This window comes from Eretmochelys imbricata, chromosome 3 (genome assembly GCF_965152235.1).
Source record: "Eretmochelys imbricata isolate rEreImb1 chromosome 3, rEreImb1.hap1, whole genome shotgun sequence".
NCBI classification, from domain to species: domain Eukaryota; kingdom Metazoa; phylum Chordata; order Testudines; family Cheloniidae; genus Eretmochelys; species Eretmochelys imbricata.
In genome coordinates, this window is record NC_135574.1 from 147,345,677 (window position 1) to 147,365,003 (window position 19,327).

The following is a 19,327-nucleotide window of genomic DNA, read 5'->3' on the forward strand; positions in this document are numbered from 1 at the left end:
GTGCTATGACCAGGGGTGCAAGTAATTTCAAGGACTCACCGGGACGCAGGGCGCCTGGGGTCCTGGGCAAGGTGGGGTGGGGTGGCTCTGGGCCCCCAGAAGGGGCGGGGCCTACGGCGGAAGGGATGGGGCTGGGCCAGACTCTCCCAGCCAGTCCTTCAGTACTGCCCGGCCCACGCCGCCTGGGGCTCCAATGGTGATTTAAAGGGCCTGGGGCTCCAGCCGCTGCTGGGAGCCCTGGGCCCTTTTAAGTAGCCAGGCCCTGGGGCAGCTGCCCCTTTTGCCCTCCCCCCTCGTCAGGAGCCCCACAGGTATAGTGCTTAAACAGCTGCCTCAGCAGCGCTTTAATGTCACCTGTGTACCAGCGGCCACTTTCTTACTGGTATGCCGTACAGGCTTACTTTCACCTCTGGCTATGACCCCCTTAGTCAGCCTGACAGTCTCATGTCAAGTTCTTCTTCTTAGAGTGTCTTTGAGTTGCTGCCAAACATCTTTGTCTCTTCTACAATCTTCTCCTTCCCCCTCTCTCTGATTATACGTTTAGAAGTTCATTTGATTAGCCCAACTAATCATATAAGGCACCCCCAACCTGCCAAAGTGCTGTCTCCCTCAGGGGACTGCTGGGCTCATGCTCCTGTTTTCCCCAGTCATTCCTCATTGTAATCAGTGTTACCTACACAATGTAGGTTACAGTTTCTCTAATCTCTTTGAGGGTGTACAAATACATTACAGTAGAACCTCAGTTATGAACACCAAAGTTATGAACTGACCAGTGAGCCACACACCTCATTTGGAACCAGACGTACGCAATCAGGCAGCAGCAGACACCACAAAAAAAGAGCAAATACAGTAGTACTGTGTTAAATGTAAACTACTAAAAAAATAAAGGGAAAGCAGCATTTGTCTTCTGCATAGTAAAGTTTCAAAGCTGAATTAAGTCAATGTTCAGTTGTAAACTTTTGAAATAACAACTGTAACGTTTTGTTCAGAGTTATGAACAACCTCCATTCCCGAGGTGCTCATAACTCTGAGGTTCTACTGTAGGGGTGTCTAAACATTTTGCATTACCCACTTTCTGGGAGATTGCCCAAGCTAAACTTCTTTAAGGATGTCCCTGATTTAGCTGATGGTTCCTGCTTTTAAAGAGACAGACGTTTTCATTTCTTTCATAATTCATTCTTACCAGTAAGTCTTCTCCTAGATGAAATTTAAATAGACCGATTAAAACCCAGTCTGCCACAGTGTCTCATCCTGAAATCCAAATAACACTGTCACTTGAGTTTTCTATTTCCTAAAGCTGAAACCATGGACTCCTGCCTCCTACTGCCTCACCCCTTCTTTTCAGAGAAGAGTTGGACAAAGGCTGACTCCTGTTTAAATCTCCATTTCTGTGGTATGTTGGGGCTTAGGGCTACTCCGATCTGACTCAGAGGATCCCATCCCATCAGCACATGGGGAACTCCCTCACTCATGGGTATTGCTGAGGGGGAAAGGGATGTGGTTCCTGTAATGGTCCTTTGGGATCATGGACAGCTGGTGTAAATTAACTTGTGCCAGGGATCTAGCAGGACCCAGCAGCAGGGAGACCAAAAAAGGCTTCAAGTTACCTTTCCCTGCCCTTTGCACTCCAGTTGCACAGCTATCAGCAGGGAGGGGAAGGTTGGATTTCAACTCCAAACTTCTGGAAAACCACTTACTGGCTAAACAGGCAGCCCTAACTCTGTCCCAGAGTGGGTCTGGGTTATCAAAACATTATTTTATGTCATATTTTGGATGAAAATTGAATTTAAAAACCAGTTTGTATTTTTATTTGTCTTTCTCATCTTCACAAAAGGCACTGTCACTAGAGAATCACCCTCTCAATCTTCTCACCTACACTTACCCACAGTCATTTAGAATTGGTTCTATTGATGCATCCAGCATCTTTCAACTGTTTACTATCTTCACTATTAATTATTAATTGGGAACCAGTGGTGTGTGAGCCCCTATCACCTGCAAATTCCAGATCTGTCTCCAGAGAAGCCCCATCTGGTTAGCCCCATAAACAAATCTTCAGAAAAAAACTTTTGGGTGGCTGCTAGTTTAAGGGTGGATTTGTCGAGAGTCCAAGTTACTTAGGAGCCCAGTCCCCACTGACCTATGCTGCTTATTAATTTAAATGCTTTTTTAAATTCCATCCTGAATTCTTATTTTGCAACCTGTCTTCTCTAGGGAAAATGCTTTTGTGTTTAAGGCAGTATATTTGCAGTCTGCATTGTATTCCCAACAATGCCTCAGACTTTGTGTCACCTTGGGCAAGACACTTAGGACAGATACTTAGGACAGTAAAGGTACTTCGGATCCTAAAGATGCAGATAGGCACTAAGTGGGACTAGGCACTTTTGAAAATCCCTTTAGATGCCTATCTGCATCTTTAGGATTTCAAGTACCTTTACAAATCCGGTCCCTAGGCTGAGGTTTCCAATGGAGCCTGAGGCAATTAGGCACACAGGTCCCATTGAATTTCAGTGGGATTTGGGTGCCTACCTCCCTTAATTTCTTTTGAAAATTTTCAGTATTAATTTCTCTGTTTCTGTTCCCCATCTATAAAAGGGGATAATGATGCTTCCTTTCATCTGCCCTTGTTTGTCTTCTCCGTTTAGGAGGGTGTACATTCTTTGGGGCAGGCCCTATGTGTTTGACAGCACCTAGCACAATGGGTCCCTATCTTGGTGCTACCGTAGTACAAATATTAAATCTATCAAAGGTATTAATTAGGCATCTCTCACCCTGACATCTGAGCATCAAAGATACCATGCTTCCCACGAAATCCAACTATTCCCAAACCAACTTTAGGGTTGTGCTCAGCTTAAACATGCATGGTCTTTGGAAGCTTGGCATAGCATTGTTTGAAGGGGAGATCAGTGCCACACAACATTTGGATTATCCTGCTCCCGGCATTAAGGCCAAATTAAAATACAGAACCATGGAAGGTGAGAAACAAAACTGAATGACCACCAGGGATGTGTTTAACTTTCCATTTGAGCTGCCCCTGCCTTGGCTTAACGCTTATCTACTGTTTGTCAAGTTTAAAAAAAAAAATTAGTCTTGGAGCACATTTCCCCACGTTCCAGTCAAATGTTTTAGCAAAGACTGCTGTTATGAAAAGGTTTTCTAATAAGGAGAATAATGATCTTCAGATTCTGACCTCCTGGCACAGCAGTGAGATTTATCAGAAGGGGCATGTGACTAGTTAAGACACACAGCCCCAGCTTGAAGGAAACAGCTGCTCATTTCATGCTTTAGCACTTGGCAGTTGGACAAGGAAGGGTGATGTTTGTGTTGAATACCTCTGCAGAACCAAGTACAGTAAGTGATTTTCCTTGTTGTTTTTTTAACTGCCAGTGCTTTCCTATTTTCATTTTAGACTTCTTGCAAAAACACTTAAGGGCGAGGCATATTTTGTCACCTCACTGATAAACAGTCATTCGTGTTGAGAATGACTATATTTTTCTGGACCCTTTGTTAGTAACAACATTGTTCGCTGTTGCAGAAATGAAACGGGTATCTTGTTCTGCCCTAGTTCTAGCAAGAGAAAAGGCTGTTTGTTTACTAGGATGGTGATATGGAAAGGTTGTTTATGGTCCATGTGTTTTCTCTGTTGACCTCCAAACAGAACTCTGAAGTGGATTAGGGCACAAAGGGGGAGTACTGTCATTATTATATTTGACTTCACAATATTAATGTTGAAAATCTACAAAGGAATTCCATCAAAACAATGCAATCCAGCTTTAAAGAGTTACTTGTGACTGATGTTACTCTGTGTTGTATGCTGATGAATGAGACTGGATTTTTAGAAAGGAAAAAAATAGAAACAGGCAGATAGATAGATAGATAGATACAGGGAGGAAAGCATAAGATGTGCCAATAAAGGCTTCACTGATTGACAATCCTAGATAATAGACGTGTGCAATCCTGCCAAAAAACAGGGACCACCAAGCCTCCTAAATATCTCTGGCCTTCAGAATCCAATTTATATTTGGATTCTTTAAGTTTCTTTCACTTCCTGATAACTTGTGTCCTAACATCCCAGGATCACTGTGTATTGGTCTGAAATGTGCAAGAAACATACGTGTTACAATACACACTGTAAAACAGATGAATTTTTACACCACAACCAGCTATTATTTAGGCCTGGGACATAGGAATTGCCATATTGGAACAAATCAATGGGCCATTGAGTCTGGTATCCTCCCAAGAGAGTTGATCTGTACCAGATGCTTCAGAGGAAGGTGAAAAGGGATGAGTGTGGAGAGCAGTGGAATCTTGTCCAAGATGATGGATATAAAGTCAGAAGGCAATTTCAGAGTTATGTCAAATGCAAACACCAGCTAGCTTTTGAACCTTTATTGTCCTACAAAGATGGGCGGAACAATTATTCTGATGCCAGCTTACCAACAGGTCCAAAGATTTTGACTTGCAAAGCAGGAAACTATTTATTTAGCTCTGACATCTTTTCTTTCAACCACTTTATGGTGTTGCCAGTTGAATGCCATTGGTTATGATTAGAGCCATGAAGAGTCCAGTGTGTGCAAGATTTTAGTCTTTATTATATACTTGTGAGGAACATGTTAAATTAACCACATTACGAGGCAAGTTAAAAAAATTGGATGATGGATGTTATTTTGAATGCTAAGGTTAAGCCTGAAATCCTCCAGAAAGCATCTCTGTCATATTGAAAGGGTTCAAGCTCTACAGCTCCATGAAAAAGACCACAAGGTGGGGAAGGAGAAAATCAGCACATTCTTGCCCAGTGCCCCCAGCAGAGGTAGTCATATACTGGAGTATAACCTCTGCCCTTTCCTTCACCCTATGGTAGAGAGGGGTATTTTGGGAGTGGGAGGTGGTAGGCTGGGATGAGAACTGCTTTCCATATATTATCTCACCACAAACTGGCGGGTATTCTTCACCTATGTGAAAGCTGAAAAAATCAGGGCTGCTTGAAATTCCACCAGTTTCCAAATGTCTTTTTTTTTTATTGGCTATAACGCTAGCACAGACTAAGTGGAGCACAAAGTATGTCAGCCACACCCCATCCTTCTGTTCTCTGGCCCTTCCCCAAACCTGACCCACCCACTATGCCAGGAACAGTGGGAGGCGGGTGGGGGGCTGGCAAAAAACTGTTATACTTACCTGCTCTGTGCTAGCTGGAGAACCTTCAGACTATCAGAATATTCTGTGGGGCTAATTCTAGCCCCTTTTGGGCTTCTCTGTGCAGTCAGGAGCATAAAGAGTCTGTTCTATAAAACAGACTCTGGCACTGGTGATTATTACATGGTGAAAATGATGTAACTACACCGTGCCAAGATAATCTGCAGATACCGGAGAGTTATTTCTGAAAAAACAGCAATGAAGTAACTATTTCACTATACTGTAGGCACACAGTTTGCGCCTTTGAAAATCTCCCCACTGTGTATATTTCCTGTTAAGATCATCTAAATTTTGCAGATTTATACAATGAGATTGAAAACAAAACTAAAAGTTCTAAACTATACACACACAGGTAATCAGTGTTATTTAGCCTTAATCTGTAATGTACCTTTATTTTATTTTTTTTATCTTTTCATTATAAATACAACTTAGTGCTCAAGGAAAATGAGTGACTGATAGAACTAGGTACTCAAATCCTCTATCCACAGAACAGAGAAAACATGAGGAATGACAGCCCAAAGTTCTCCATGCTGCTATTTTGTTTCAACCCTTATCTCAAGTTCACTTTGTTGTTTTTTAAGCAATGACCATGTGCTTTGAAGGATGAGAGGGTATTGCAGTCTTCAGACTATTCAGTTCTTGGCTTTTCTGATGAGTTTCTGTTAATGCTACTGTATTTGTGAGGATAGTTACTGCTGCTATTCATGAAGTACCGTATGACTGTCGAGCGCATTACAGACAATTGGAAGATAAGATCTGTGCACTAGGGAAGTCTTACCATCAAGGACCTGATTCTGCAAAAACTGAAGTATGCACTCAGCTTTATGCATAGTGGTCCCATTGATTTCATTGAAGTCAATGGGACTACTCATGTGTAAAGTTGAGCATGTGTTTATTTTTATTATCATAGCAGTGAGGGGACCTCATCCTGGACCAGAACCTCACTATACTAGGTGCAGTTCAAACACCGAATGAAAACATTGTCCCTGCCCACAAAGGGTTTACACTCCAAGTAGAAGACACAACAGATGGATGTAGACAGATGTGGGGGGAAGAACAAGGAAATAACAAGTATTGGTTAGCATGACAGGCAGTGGTGTCTACACACTAACAGCCTAACCGTTGTCAAGTCTTTGCATGACCAGGATATAAAGGCCCAGTCCTCAGATGTGCTGAGCACCTGCATCTCCCATTAATTGCAAAAGAAATAGAGGCTGCTCAGTACCTCACAGAAGCTGCTCACCACTTGGTAGGATCAGGACCTGACTGACGAACAATCCATGGAGTCTTTTTTTGGTTACATAGTAGTAATTACAGGAATGATATTGGTGCCACTTCGTGGAAAGTGCGTACTACTTTACACTGGGTTCTACTGGGAGGAGACAGAACAGATTCTGTTGGCAGGATGGCATCCTTGTCCATCTTTAGAAACCATGCACATGCTCCTATCTTACAGAACTTTAGCAGTTTCCTACTATATGATTTTACTTTTACTTTTCATGATTAATAGAGTTTAGAAAACATTTTTATGTATTCTTATTAAACTAAAAATCCATATTGAAGGTCAAATACAAATAAGTGGAAATTAAAAATTTGCTTTTACAGATCTCTGGTCAAGCATGTTGCTGCTTTACAAACTAACCAAAGAGCAAATACAGCTTCACCCATCCTTTCACTGAAAATGCTATTGTAAATAGGGCAGCTCCTAGGAAATCCCCAGATAAAGAAAGGAAACTAGATTTGAACATGCTATGGGGGTTTGCTTGACTTTTTCCCAAAATTGTCTGGATCTGGCTACAAAAAGTTGCCCAAGTACCTTTAAAATTAATTGTTCCTCTGCTAGTAAATCTGTATTATGATGTTTTGATTTTTCCACTGTTGAATATAACTGCTGTATTTTCAAGTTAGCCCTTTATTTTAGACAGCAGTTCATGGCAACATATTTGGTGAACAATACAGTATTTGGTGTCCAGTAGTATAGTGCTAGCTTAGCAAAAATAAATGTTTACAGTATAAGAATTTTTTTTTAACTTTTTATAAAAGTTATTTTGAGTGTTCAGTCAATAGCACTTAGGGATTCAGGCAGTTCCAGACCTCAGACCTTGTTACTAATTGCAGCTGTGGCTGTATAATTCTTAAAGATCAGACAGTAATAGTTATAAAACACATATTAAAGGCATGGAAGTCTTAAAACATAAGGACCTGATTCTGATCTCATGTACATTCACATAAATCTAGACAAGTCTATTGAAATTAATGAACTAACTCCAGATTTTTTTAACTGAATTCAAAATCCAATCTATAGCCTCTACATAGTTTTTTATCTGATTTTAAATTTAGAAAGAAATGAAACTTTAGGAAAGGTTCAAGAAAATCAAGTAAGTGCATTCCTGCTGAACTTCAGGCATGAGTAGGACTTCCATGGGACTACTTCCATGTGAAAAGTTAAGCATATGTATAAGTGTATTCAGGTTGGGGGTCAGTGTGTGGGAGTGTGGAAATACCCATAGCTCTGAAGTTGGTGGCTCATCAGAAAATACATCTTCCTCTGAGAATTACTCTGATTGTTTTGGTGGACATCTGGTGTCTCACTTCTCTGAAGCATTACTCCCCTTCTACTGTGTTCTCTGACCACATTCAAATAAAAATATTTTGGTTTGACTGTTTCTACACTGTACACGCCCATCTCTGAGCTTTCATTTCTTTTTGGTTAATTATATGGAATTTCACAGCTGAGGGAAGACTGCTCCAAAGTCTGAAGAATCTGCCCAAGTTATTAGTCAGTGTTAAACTCAAGCACTTGAGCTCTTCTGGTCCAGATTTGGTATATTTTTCTATTACAAACTGAAAACAACCACTTCGCCTTAAATAAGCATGAAATGGTTCATTGATATTGGTAGTTCAGAAGTCTCTGGTGTACTCTCAGACGTGGATATACCACAAAAGTTGTACTGCTTTAACTATACCAGTATATATGTATATAACTATACCTCAGCCTTTCTCCTTCTAGTGGTGATGCATTTGCTTCCCCCTGAAGCTCCTATAGTAAGAGGTGATGCTTCACTATGTGAAGCACAGACCTAGTAGGGGGGAAGGAGGGCAGGGGAGAGCAAAGACCATGGCAGCCGCAAGGAATGCATGAAATAGCAGCTCCCATCTAGGTTCTGCCAGAGAAACATGGATTTTTCCTTAGCGAGAGAGCTCATATTGTAAGCAGACAGCTGATTTTCAGTGTTACAGGCCAATGAGCAGACTTCAGTAGTGGAAGTTATATATGCCGAAGTAAAATAGGCATGTATTCTGACATGCAACAAATATTTTCTGTTTTCTCTCATACACTAAATGTAAAAGCAGCATTAAAAATGTGTATCTATGGATAGCTTAGAGGCATGCCAGATGTCTGACTCTGGCTGATAGATTGCTGAGCATGTTACTTGCTCTAATACAGGGGTCTTGAGCTACAGGTTACACTCCGTTCTCTTGCTATTATACCATATTCTTGGCATCCCCCTACATTTTATATAAAGAAATGGCTTTTCCACAGTTAAGAATTCCAGCTCACTAACTCGAATATCAGCAACAGGATGTGTGAGGTTATATCTTGTCTCTGATATCATGGGACCAACACTGCTACAGCAACATTGCATATAACTATCTCCTCCTGAAATAGCCAGCATTATACATGAGTCTTAGAGATTTGCTCACCATAGTTCATAACTCTCTCATCACCTCATTAATTTTACCAATCAGCTCCTGAAGGCCAATATTTAACTCCTCTCTGCCCCAAACCATTGGTGCCAGCTCTCACAACACTTGATGTTTTCCTTAAAGCCTCAGCTGCAGAAGCAAGAGAGTGCTTGAGATCTCAGTTTACTATTTTTTTTAAATGAAAGTTTCCAGCTCTTTGTTGCAAATAAAAGCTTGGAAACATGACCCAAGTGTGACCTAAAGGCTCAGAAAAAGAACTTTTTTTATTTTTTTAATTCTCATGGTTTTAAGCCAATCTTGTGATTTTGGGGGAAGGGGACTTACTCTTGCTTCTGAAGTGTTTAGGTTGGCCGTACTACATTGTAGCCCTCAGAGTAAGGCCATGATCATAGAATCATAGAATATCAGGGTTGGAAGGGACCCCTGAAGGTCATCTAGTCCAACCCCCTGCTTGAAGCAGGACCAATTCCCAGTTAAATCATCCCAGCCAGGGCTTTGTCAAGCCTGACCTTAAAAACCTCTAAGGAAGGAGATTCTACCACCTCCCTAGGTAACGCATTCCAGTATTTCACCACCCTCTTAGTGAAAAAGTTTTTCCTAATATCCAATCTAAACCTCCCCCACTGCAACTTGAGACCATTACTCCTCGTTCTGTCATCTGCTACCATTGAGAACAGTCTAGAGCCATCCTCTTTGGAACCCCCTTTCAGGTAGTTGAAAGCAGCTATCAAATCCCCCCTCATTCTTCTCTTCTGCAGGCTAAACAATCCCAGCTCCCTCAGCCTCTCCTCATAAGTCATGTGTTCTAGACCCCTCATCATTTTTGTTGCCCTTCGCTGGACTCTCTCCAATTTATCCACATCCTTCTTGTAGTGTGGGGCCCAAAACTGGACACAGTACTCCAGATGAGGCCTCACCAATGTCGAATAGAGGGGAACGATCACGTCCCTCGATCTGCTCGCTATGCCCCTACTTATACATCCCAAAATGCCATTGGCCTTCTTGGCAACAAGGGCACACTGCTGACTCATATCCAGCTTCTCGTCCACTGTCACCCCTACGTCCTTTTCTGTAGAACTGCTGCCTAGCCATTCGGTCCCTAGTCTGTAGCGGTGCATTGGATTCTTCCGTCCTAAGTGCAGGACCCTGCACTTATCCTTATTGAACCTCATCAGATTTCTTTTGGCCCAATCCTCCAATTTGTCTAGGTCCTTCTGTATCCTATCCCTCCCCTCCAGCGTATCTACCACTCCTCCCAGGTTAGTATCATCCACAAATTTGCTGAGAGTGCAATCCACACCATCCTCCAGATCATTTATGAAGATATTGAACAAAACCGGCCCCAGGACCGACCCTTGGGGCACTCCACTTGATACCGGCTGCCAACTAGACATGGAGCCATTGATCACTACCCGTTGAGCCCGACAATCTAGCCAGCTTTCTACCCACCTTATAGTGCATTCATCCAGCCCATACTTCCTTAACTTGCTGACAAGAATACTGTGGGAGACTGTGTCAAAAGCTTTGCTAAAGTCAAGAAACAAGCTTTGCTAAAGTCAAGAAACATGATCCTGCAGTGACTTTCATACACGCTCACCTTTATGCACATCAGCAGCCCCACTGAATTCAGTGGGATTAATTACATGTGTAAATGTTTGCGGGATTGAGAACTAGATCATTTAGCTAGCCTTCTAGAATTTGTAGAGGCTTTATCACTATACTGAACTACAATCCTGATCAGAATAACCACTTAACTTCTGGGCTTACTGTACAGCTTATCAGGTGGCTTCCTTAACAGTCTAATAAACCTCTCAGTTACTAGAGACCTCTTGCTCATTTTAGCACAAACACTCACTCTTACCTGTGAAATTCACAATAGCCTATTTTCTGGAGTAACTACAGTTTCCAGACTTCTTATAAGTCTCTTCTTAGTGTTGTCTTTAAGCCTCGCTATTATTTCTCATTCTTAGGAAACATTCCCTCTTTCTATCTTCACCAGTCCTTTTATCCCAATGCTTAGGACTCTTCCTTCAGTGACAACACTTTATTTTAAAACTTGACAATCACCATATCTGATCAAGCCTTAATTATTTTTAAACACCCCAGGAAGAGGCTTTGTGAAAGTTGTTTTCATTTTTTCAACAGCTAATTTATGGCTTACTGGGTCATCTTTTCAAAGAAGCTCAGCTCCCAGGAAGGTACCAAAATAAAGGCAAGATTTTCAAATAAATTCAGAAACCAGAGCTCTTTTGAAACCTGGCTATGTGTCCCAATGGAAACAACTAAAGGCTGAGCGCTTTTCAAAAATCTGCGCCTGAGGGCAGTACAGTTTTGTACTGATTGAACTAATCCAGTTTAAAAACTGATAGGATCGAATCCGCAAAAGAATTTTGGCAATGTGGTGCTGAGCATTATGGTGCCTCGTTTATAGGTACCTAGAAAATCACAGGAACAGCAAACTACTTCCAAAAGCCTGATTTGGATACCTAGGCTCCCTATACAATGAATGGGGAGAGGCAGACACCGAGAAGGGGATCCACAAATGCCGGAATGCTAGGTGGCTCCCTGCCTAAGAGAAGCCAGGGGGAAATGCTGATGTGTTATGCCCTGCCCTTTTCTCAGAGATAGGTTCCTAAATCCAGGCTGCAGGGAGACACCTAGCTCTGCTGGCAATCCACAAATGGGAACCCCTCTCCTGGCTTAGGGACCTACATAGTTTCTTATAGGAGAGAGTTAGGCTCCTCCTCAGTCTCCCTCAGTCTCTCCTATTGATGCTGACCTATTGTGAACAAAGAGTGATTGAGGGAGAGAGAGAGACCATCTCTAATCCAGTAATTTGGGCACCCACCTGTGGGGCAGGAGACCATGGGTTCAAATCCTTCCACCCTCTCAAGCAGAGAGGAGAGAATTGAACCTGGGTCTTCCTCCTCCCAGGCTAAAAGTGTTATAAGGTGAGTGGCAGCACCAACTCCTCCCAACCAGATTTTGAATGGGACCTAAGCTGTATGTGCTCTCTGAGCATGCATATTGGATCGGGCCCCTGGATAAGTTAGGTGGCTGAACACCTGCCTTCCCCCAGGTTGTAAATTGCTCTGGCACTCAGGTGGGAGATGAGCATCTGGGAAGCCTGAAAAGAGACAGCTCAGCACATGTCTAGAGGCAAAAATGTAGGCACCAAGGGAATTTTTATTGTGAGAAATTTAGGCATGAAGTAAGTTTAGGCACCTACAGGATGTGATGGGATTGCAGTGGGGGATTTAAGTGCCAAAAAATGGGATTTAGGTGTCGAAGTAGCTTCATGGATTCCATGCATAGAATAAAATTGGTGCAGTTGCTACTGTTGACACTGCTATACTGTAAATGTGTCTGAATGGAAGGGAAGTTGTTTTGAAAATCTGGCCCTGCTATTGGGTGCTCAGTATTTGAAAGTATGGTTGTAACGTCTTTAAAAAAAAAAAAATCTAGCCCATGATTTCTAAATCAAGCCTTTCCTGTTGTCACAGACTCTAATTCCTCCCACACTTTAATTTCCTCTTCTAATCTGAGCTCCTTTTTCACCTGGGATTTTCTCTACACAGAATGCAGTCAGGTTTTCACACAATAGTTGGACTGATATATTTCCAAATTACCACTGCAGATACTCTGTCAGGTGACCAAACAAACCTTTCCAAAATTTCTGATTAAAATAATCAATTCAAGAGACACGAATGCTCTCATGCTAAAGAGGAGGGTAAAATCTCTTACCAGTGCCCTTCACCCACATACATGAATTAATTAGGCTGGTCAGGGAGTTATGGTCCAGTCTACAAATGTTTGGGGAGAGCCCACACTAGCCTGTACAAAGGTGTTAACTACCTCAGATTAATTGGCAATTTGTTTAACTCAGGATTAAAAATTTCTAGTGCAGCCAAATCCTTAGTCGAATATAAAACTCTGGTATGTTACAGGCAGAGTAATTTATATACTGAAGTTGTCACAGAATGACAAAGCTAAAAGAATATTGCAGGCACGAAATCTGCAAAAAAATACATATCTCTAATATCCCCCACAGACTTTTTTCAGGAGAAAATAGCTTGGGCTGTAAATATTGTTCTTTTCTCTCCCCTTGTTTTACAGACTTCTAGTGATGTACATTAGTAAACAAACGTTGTGAAAACCAACTGGATAGACCAAAGATGCTTTATATTTTCATGAGATCTAGTGCAGTGTATGTTGTTGTTCTTGTGGAACTGGGCCTGTGTTGGAATAGTTGTTAGTTAAGCGTCTGTTTTAGGAAGGAACCCCTATAAGTCAAGGCAAAGAAGGTCAGATTTCCCATTTTTGTTTGATGTACTGTATGCTTAAGCATTGTTCTCTAGTGAGTGTCTGTAATACGTTGGTTTTTTCCTTCCTTCAGTGGAAAAGGGTTTTCTTCTTTTAAAACACACACATCCCTCCCCTTTTGGGGGTAGTTATGCTATTCTTTTTGTTTTTAGTCCTTACTCAAATAACCTTGCATTTCATTGTCATAAATCTTCTAATGGGAGGAGGAAAATCTGTTGTAACTAGTAAAGTTTGCAAAATAGGGTTTTAAATCCTTAACAAGTCCACTGTTGTAACCTTCATAATATTATCAGGGTGATATGTATACTGTTTATTAATAATGCTTGCTGTGTGCCAATAGCTTAGATATATACATTAATTTTTAGCAATAGGCAGAGGGAAGGAACTGCATTGATGCTGTGTCTTCTAATTCTTTACTCTATCAACTTGATTTCAGAATGTTATAAATAGCACTGGAAACTTGTCTGTCTTTATGTTATTGTACTGATCAGTTTGTCTCCCATGACAGCTGTTGTCAAGGGAATGGGGCTTAATCAGCTGATTCTTATTTGGGAGGAAACAAAACAAAATATGTATCTAAATCTGATCAAACTAACTACTGAAAAAAAAGTGGGGTGTCTTTTCTGCCTCACCATGAATAATACCATTTCTTCAGGAAAAAATTAATATTTTAAGAACATTTGAAATGTTTGGTTTCAAACAACACCATTTATATACAGTTTTAAAAATATTCTCTCTGCATCATTGTTCAGAAACTGTAAGTCTGCCATTGTTTCACTCCCCTTCCCTAGGGAAGCTTGCACAAAAAATAGATTAGGAAGGAAGGCTCTTCATGTGTTTTGATGTTCAGCGTCTGTGGGCCAGATTTATTAAAAGAATGACTTGTCGAATCCTCCCAATTCTAATTCACACAGGTTTCTGCCTACTTTCCTGTTGGGCCATTCATGTGTGAATTATGAGCCATCGATGCTTTGTGCAAATGCAAAATCCTGACTTTGCACAAGTGCCAATTTCTGTGGTTGCTGTCCATTGCACACTCAAGTGAATTTGCATGAGTTCCCAGGGTCCCACAGCAGATCTGCCAGATGTCAGGCATTTGGCTTTGATGTCATGTCCGTCTACATGGCCTCTGTAATCTAATGCATAATTTGAAACTCTAGGGGATCTTTAAAGATTAGCTTTTATTGATTAAGTGGAACACTGCAGCCAGGAAGAGGGGAGGGTACTATGTATCAGTCCTGAAGGGCCGGTCTTTGCTCCCCTCCTGCTTGAGGAAGGAGCAGTTGTATGAGAGCCTTTCTCTGTGGTCATCAAAGGTAAAGGATCAAGCATAATAGCTCAGAATAGCTCTTTCTCCTTGCTTGGCTGTTATGACACGTAAGCATCCTTACCCTGTGCCCCCATTTTTTTTGTACAGCCCCCTTTTTCTCAGGCACCTGCCTTCCTACCCTCTTGGGCTTTGAAAGTCTCTTGCTATCACCCCCAGTCTAACTGCCAGCTGTGTTGCTTACGCATGGTTAAAGTATTTCTGAACCAGACCTTCGCAAGGCACACAGTCACAAGAGAGAAGATGAGCGATGTAACGTTTTATGGTCAGCAGTAGCGAAAGCTATCTCCTTTACAGTAGGAGGCCACAAATGTATCTGAAACTAAATGTGCATTTCAGAGACAGAATTATAGGTGTAATATATATGAAGTAATTGGAGCCAAAAGGAAAAATAGGCACATGATCACCCCTCACCATGGAGATCGTATTTACAAATCATGATAATTGTTTCTGGTTTTACTTCTATTGGGTGTATTTTAATGTACTCTAGTTCAGCCATTTCTAGTGACATTAATTATGCAAAAAAACTGTTCTGAATTAGCGTGGTGGTTTGGTGGCCATGAAAAATTTTAAATCAAAATGGGGGTCCTTGTGTTGCTAAAGTTTGAGATCCACTGAGGTAGACAGTAAAGAAATTAGAAGTGATGAAATGGATAAGACAGAGTCTGGGCCAGAATCACTTTGGTGAAGAAAGCTACTAGAGGCTCCCCGATACAGTGCTTGTGATGTGTTACAGACCACCAGAATCCAATCTGGATATGGACAGAGACCTCTCTTTGTGTTTTTAATGAAATAAATATTATTAGGAATTGTGTGATTATGGGAGACTTTTTTGAAAAACAAGTTCTGAAAGCGAAAGTAGGTAAGGACAGAGAGGTGAACGGGAATTGGGATAAAATACAAGATGGTTTTACAAAAGGTAGATCGTGCCAGACCAACCTGATCTCCTTTGAGAAGATAACTGACTTTTTAGACCAAACTTTTTGGCAAACTTTTTGGCCCGAGGGCCACATCGGGGTTGCAAAACTATATGGAGGGCCTGACCCTGACCGCCCCCCCCAAAAACCTCCACACCATCCAACTGTCCCCTGCTCCCTGTCCCCTGACTGCCAGAACCCCCCGTTCCCCGCCCCCTTACCATGCTGGAGCCAGCCATGCCGCCGCGCTGCCCGGCAAGAGCAGCGAGCCAGAGCGCTGGCGGTGCAGCACGCTCAGGCTGCGGGGGAGGGAGGACAGCGGGGGAGGGGCCAGGGGCTAGGCTCCCCAGCTGGAGCTCAGGGGCTGGGCAGGATTGTCTTGCAGGCCGGATGTGGCCCGTGGGCCATAGTTTGCCCACTTCTGTTTTAGACAAAGGAAGTGCAGTAGATCTAATCTACCTGGATTTCAGTAGGGCATTTGATACAGTTCCATTTGGGGAATTGGAGAAGATGGGGATTAATATGAGACTTGAAAGGTGGATAAGGAACTGGTTAAAGGGGCGAGTACAACGGGTCCTACTGAAAAGTGAACTGTTATGGTGGAGGGAGGTTACTAGTGGAATTCCTCAGGTATCAGTCTTGGGATCAATCTTAACATTTTTATTACTGACTTTGGCGCACAAACTGAGTGTATGTAATAAAATTTGCAGATGACACAAAGTTGGGAGGTACAGCCAATACGGAGGAGGACCAGAATTTCATACAAGAGGATCTGGACAACCTTTTAAACTGGAGTAATAAAAATGGGATTAAATTTAATAGTGCACAGTGCAAGGTCATGCATTTAGGGACTAATAACAAGAATTTTTGCTATAAGCTGGGCACTTATCAGTTGGAGGTTTCAGGTCTCGGTATATTGGTTGATCACAGGATGACTATGAGATGCCAGTGTGATGCGGCCATGAGAAAGGCTAATGCAATCCTAGGATGTATCAGGTGAGGTATTTCCAGTAGAGACAGGGAAGTGTTAGTACCATTATACAGAGCACTGATGCAACCTCATCTGAACTACCGTGTGAAATTCTGGTCTCCCATGTTTATGAAAGATTAATTCAAACAGGAACAGGTGCAGAGAAGGGCTGTTACAATGATCCAAGGAATGGAAAACCTACCTTAAAGAACTTGGTTTGTTTAGCCTAACCAAACCAAGGTTGACGGGAGATATGATTGCTCTCTATAAATATATGGATAAATACCAGGGAGGGAGAGGAGCTATGTGCCAATGTGGACACAAAAACAAATGGATATAAACTGGCCATCAAAAGTTTAGGCTTGAAATTAGGCAAAGGGTTGTAACCATCAGAAGAGTGATGTTCTGGAACAGCCTGCCAAGGGGAGCAGTGAGGGCAAAAAACCTAACTGGCTTCAAGGCTGAGCTTGATAAGTTTATGGAGGGGATGGTATGATGGAACTGCCTACAATGGCATGTGGCCCATCAGCAACTGCCAATAGCAAAAATCCCCAATGGCTGGAGATGGAACTCTAGGTAGGGAGGGCTCTGAGTTACTACAGGTAATTCTTTCCCAGGTATCTGCCTGATGCGTCTTGCCCACATGCTCAGAGTCTAACTGGTCGACATATTTGGTGAGAGAATTTTTTTCCACATCAGATTGGAAGAGTCCCTATTGGGGTTTTTGTCTTCCTCTGCATCATGGGGTACAGGTCACTTGAAGGTTTAAACTAGTGTAAATGGTGAATTCTCTGTAACTTGAAGTCTTTAAACCATGATTTGAGGACTTCAGTAACTCAGCCAAAGATTAGGGGCCTATTACAGAGGTGGGTGGGTGAGGTTCTGTGGCCTGCAATGATGGTCACTTCTGACCTTTAAGGCAGGGATCTCAAACTCGAATCACCAGGAGGGCCACATGAGGACTAGTACATTGGCCTGAGGGCCGCGTCACTGACACCACACACCCCCTGTTGCCCCCGGCCCCACCGCCACTCCATCCCTTCCATGAGGTCCTGACCCTGCCCAACCTCTTCCCACCCCTTCCCCAAAGTCCCCACCCCAACTCCGCCCCCTCCCTGCCCCTATTCCAACCCCTTCCCAAAATCCCCGCCCCAGCCCCACCTCTTTTCTGCCTCCTTCCCTGAGCGTGCAGCTCCCTGCTCCTCCCTGCCCCTCCCCCCGGAAAGCGCTAAGCGAAACACCTGGAGTTAGGCAGAGGAGTGGGGACGTGGCACGCTGGGTGGAGGGGGAGCTAGGGGGAAGGGAGCTTGGCGGTCCACAGAAAAGAACTCCGGGAGGGTGGGGCGGGGGGATGTGGGGAGCTTGGCGAGCTGCAGGAAATAACCCTGCGGGCTGCATGTTTGAGACCCCTGCCTTAAAGTCTGAGTCTAAGGGACCCAGATATGAAATTGCAGAAATACAAACTGTGATATGTAACCTGTGACTTAAATCAGCCTCTGTACTCGATGACTGGAGGATCGCTAATCTTTTTTTTTTTTTTAAAGGCTCCAGAGGCAATCCTGGCAATTGCAGGCTTCTAAGCCTAACTTCAGTACCAGGCAAATTAGTTGAAACTATAGTAAATAACAGACTTATCAAACGTGTAGATGAGCATGATTTGTTGGAAGACTCAACACTGCTTTTGTAAAGGGAAACCATGCTTCACTAATCTATTAGAATTCTTTGAGGGGAGTCAACAAACATGCTGGACAAGCGTTTTGGACTTTCAGAAAGCCTTTGACAAGGTCCCTCACCAAAGGCTCTTAAGCAAAGTAAGCAGCCATGGGATAAGAGGGAAGGTCTTCTCATGGATCAGTGACTGGTTAAAGACAGGAAACAAAGGGTAGGAATAAATGGTCAGTTTTCAGAATGGAGAGAGGTAAACAGCAGGGTGAGGAAAACAGCAGGGTCCCCCAAGGATCTGTGCTGGGACCAGTGCTAGTCAGCACCTTCATAAATGATCTAGAAAAAGGGGTAAACACTGAAGTGGTGATGTTTGTTTGCAGAAGATACAAAATTACTCAAGATATTTAGGTTCAAAGCTGATTGTGAAGGGTTACAAAGGGATCTCACAAAATTAGGTGACTGGGCAACAAAATGGCAGATGAAATTCAGTGTCGATAAATAAATGCAAATAATGTATAATCTCAACCATACCTACAAAATGATGAGGTCTAAATTTGCTCTTACCATGAAGAAAGATCTTGGAGTTATTCTGGATAGTTCTCTGAAAACATCCGCTCAATATGCAGTGGCAATCAAAGAAGCTAACAATGCTAGGAATCATTAGGAAAGGGATAGATAATAAGACCATAAATATCATAATGACACTATATAAACCCATGGTACGCCCACACCTTGAATACTGCATGCAGTTTTGGTCAACCCACCTCAAAGATAGAGAAGGACAACAAAAATGATTAAGGGTATAGAACAGCTTCCATATGAAGAGAGATTTAAAAGATTGAGACTGTTCTGTTTGGAAAAGAGACGACTGAGGTGGGGCTATGATAGAGGTCTATAAAATCATGAATAGTGGGAAGAAAGTGAATAGGGAAGTATTATTTACCCCCTTCACATAACACAAGAGCCAAGGTTCACCCAATTAAATGAATAGGCAGCAGGTTTAAAACAAACATAAGGCAGTACTTCTTCACACAATGCACAGTCAGCAGATGGAATTCATTGCCAAAGGATGTTGGGAAGGCCAAAAGTATAAATGGGTTCAAAAGAGAATTAGATAAGTTCATGGAGGATAGGTCCATCAATGGCTATTAGCCAAGATAGTCAGGGATTCAATCCCACACTTTGTCTCTAAGCGTCTGCCTGCCAGAAGCCGAGACTAGACAACTA

At 42.4% G+C, this 19,327-nt stretch overlaps 1 protein-coding gene across 2 annotated transcripts in view; it reads left to right on the forward strand.

Annotated features, from left to right (window-relative positions):
• The first annotated feature begins 3,297 nt into the window (after positions 1-3,297).
• The window catches only part of RASGRP3 (RAS guanyl releasing protein 3), a 70,609-nt gene continuing 54,579 nt past the window's right edge, over positions 3,298-19,327 (forward strand). For both annotated transcript variants that reach the window (XM_077813552.1, XM_077813553.1), the window contains exon 1: positions 3,298-3,348. The gene's annotated coding sequence lies outside the window, so the exon portion shown is untranslated. The remainder of the gene's footprint in view (positions 3,349-19,327) is intronic.